This window comes from Ochotona curzoniae, unplaced genomic scaffold (assembly GCF_017591425.1).
Source record: "Ochotona curzoniae isolate NIBS_2020 unplaced genomic scaffold, NIBS_Ocur_1.0 scaffold_1852, whole genome shotgun sequence".
NCBI lineage: Eukaryota > Metazoa > Chordata > Mammalia > Lagomorpha > Ochotonidae > Ochotona > Ochotona curzoniae.
The window spans coordinates 31,223,736-31,227,173 of record NW_024467087.1 but is presented as its reverse complement, the minus strand read 5'-3'; the positions used below and the strand labels follow the sequence as shown (position 1 = coordinate 31,227,173).

The 3,438-nt window shown below is 38.0% G+C and overlaps 1 pseudogene; it reads right to left on the bottom strand.

Moving 5' to 3' along the window:
• Positions 1-386: 386 nt before the first annotated feature.
• Positions 387-987, bottom strand: LOC121169269 (annotated as a pseudogene).
• Between the last annotated feature and the right edge of the window lie 2,451 nt (positions 988-3,438).

Here is a 3,438-nt window from a genome sequence, read left to right as displayed (position 1 = left end):
CATTTTCATTGCTTTGGAATTATTTGTTACTTTCAGGATCTAAACAAGGAATCTGAACATTCAGACTTCTTTTTCTGTATTTTATATTAATGTATATTTTCCTATCTAGATTCTGAGTTAAGCTACTTGACCCAAATGTCTGATTTATGTAGGTATTTCGTTTCGTAACAGATTTTTCTATCTGCAATTACTACTTTGAAAAGAATAGACATTACAATGCTGATGAAATCTGCTGTTTCCTTTTTCATGATGTGCAATTAATGTTAACCCTATGGTAAGACAAACACCCCCAAGCGGGACAGTTATACACAGCTCAGTAAAGTATAAAGTTGCTTTTGTTAATCTAAAACTTAACCAATAAAATCAAACTTATCAACTACAGTTCATCAGTCATTGACAGGAATTTTGTAGGCCACCATGCTATTTACTTTGTGGATAGTTGTAGTAAATGAAGAGAGACGGACTTCTTCAGAATTGGTAAGAGCCTGTGGTCCAGACTCTTCCCATTTTTCAGGAACAAACAAATCTTTGTATAAATCAGTATATCAAACTTCCAGTAGTGGCAGCAATGTCACCGTAGCTGTAATCTGTCTGATCACTGACCGAATTTCGTCCTGGATAACTTTCTGAGACTTTTCTCTGGGAGCACTATCTTCTTTTGCAGTCTTGTTGCATTCGATATCAAATTGCCATCTTTCCAGGACCTCAGCACTTTCAGTATTTGAGATGACTACCACCAGTTTCTGAACTGAGCATCTGTACAACCATTCTTTCAGTTATTCCATCACATTATTCAGGTATTTTATGAGCTCGAGATCAGTAGTTGCAAGCCAGGTGAGTCCATATTTCTGCACCCGAGTGAAGGTTTCAGATGGATAAATGCCATGCTGATAAAATGCTGTTGATGCCAAATGAGAAGAACTTAGCCAGGATCTCTGCACTCCCGCACAGGGTGATGCCCTGCTCCCTGGCTGTCTGTCATGCCATGGCCCACAGGTGCAGGCACACGCTTGGGCTCCACCGACCGAGTCGCCAGTGACCTCCTTGGCACTTCCTGCCACCCGTTTCAAATGTCAGAATTTCTGTCAATTTTTTTTATTGCTAATATAATAAACTTCTAAACCCTTGCAGGTTTAAGCTGTATTACTGTCCTCCAGGTCATGAGTCTGAAATGCATTAGACTAGACTGAAATTTTGTTGGCAAGGTGGTTTTCCTCTCTTGCTTTTAAACGAAGATTTATTTTCTGTTTATTAGAAAGTCAGATTTACAGAGAGAAGGAGAAACAGAGAAAATCTTCAGTTTGCTGGGTTACTCCCCAAGTGACTGAAATGGCTGGAGATGAGCCAATCCGAAACCAGGGACCCAGAGTTTCTTCTGGCTTTCCCACCTGGGTCCCAAGGCTTTGGGCCATCCTCTACTGCTTTCCCAGGGCACAATCAGGGAGCTGGATGGGTAATAGAGTAACTAGGATACAAACCTTTGCCCATATGGGATCCCAGAGCGTGCAAGGCAAGGATTTGCCATTGATCCATCATGCTGGACCCCATTCTCTTGCTTTTTTCTAGCTTCTAGAAACTACCCACATTTCTTGTCTTGCACCTCCATCTGCAAAGCCAGTACCATCAGAGTAAATCTTTCTCATCCTACTTTGTTCTGACAGATTTTTCAGCATCTACTAATAAGCGCCTTTGTGATTACATTGTACCTATCTGATTAGTTCAATATAATTGTCCCATCTCAAAGTGAGATGATAGGCTACCTTTTTTTTTCCTATCTTAATCATCTGTTGAAACATAGCATATCCAGAGGTGTTTGAAATTAAGAAGTGGAGGTATTTAGGAAGGGGGGGCATTAGTATGTCTACTACAAGCTTCCATCCATAAATCTGGAAAATATATTACTGTTCCTTGTTTCAATCCTATAACATATAAAGTAGCTAACACATATATTGAGTGTGTAGTAGAATATTTTTGATAACAAACTCTCAGAACAAATGATTAACTAGACAAAGTATCATATAAAACAATAATATGGTGCTTAAATATTTTATTTTAACCCAAAACATACAAATGTACATTCACTCAGCAAAGTGTGATGTACCATAAGGCCATAGCCTTTTCTTTTTATGTAGATCCTCTGGATGGAATCTCACAGACTCTTTTTTTGTAATAACTACATTCCTTAATGCCTCCTATTTGGTTTCTAATTTTAGCTTTGTTTTATTTATAATAATATAATAGTTTTTAAAAGTGAAATTTGTCAAATCTTTTCAAAGATGAACATAGCTTTTATATAAACAGTACCTTTCTTTTTATAATCATATTTCACAAATGTACATTAGATTGATTAATTAAAATTAAAAGTGCAACAGACAGAAATGGATTTGGCAGTAGCTCAACTGATGCTTAGTGATTGTTCAACACAATATGTGGAAGCAGAAGTAAAAAGGTCCACCAGGTGTAACTTAAATGTCTGTGAGCTTCTAGTATGCTCTGTGCATTGATCAGAATGTAATTTTAGTAGGAAGGGAAAGCATCAGGTTAAACCATGAAGTCTTTAAAGAGGAAATCCACAAGGAGAACTTCCAATATATTTGAGAGTTTATTAAAAAAGCAGTATAATCTATAGACACCATAGTCTCAATTCACTGCTGTTATTGGCTTCTTGTCAAGCATCCCCCAAATGAGCACCATTGCATATTGATTATTGGGTGCCTAGCATAGTGCCAAGCACTTCATAAATGTTAATTTATAACAACAATCATATGAGGTCGGATGTATTCTGTCCCTTTTACAGATCATTAAGACTAAGAGTTTTTAAACTATTATCTGAGAGTCATTTTACACCAGAACCATGACAGCAGGAAGGCAGTGCAAAGACATGGCAAGACCCTGGATCCTTGATGAATTAGCAACAAACCTCCGTCTCTCATGTTAGATGACAAACTAAACTTCTTTAGTAGAGGAGTTGAGAAAAAAGAGTTAAGAAGCTTGCCAAGGGGGGGTGGGGAATCCCAGTGCCTATAAAACTGTATCACATAATACAATGTTAATAACAATTACAATTAAAACAAATAAATAAAACTTAAAAAAAAAAAGCTTACCAAAAGGCATGGGCCAGAAGAGGTTCAGGATGGGCATTGTAGAGCCCATATTTTATTACTGTAACTATGTTTTCAGCTGCCAGGCAATTCAGGAATCATTGCAGGGAGCACCACACTGCTAGTTTTCTCCTTGGTTCCTCTCCATGATCCAATGGTGAATCATTTTAAAGGCAGGGGCCACAAAATCTACATCAATGCTGCTAGCCAACTGTCTTCCCTCCCATTTCCCCCTATCTCCTCACATGGTAAATGCATAGTTTTCTTGCCCTTGAGAGAAACCAGCAAGATGACCCATGCCAAAACAGACACTGTTTGAACTTGTTGAGGTTCTTCA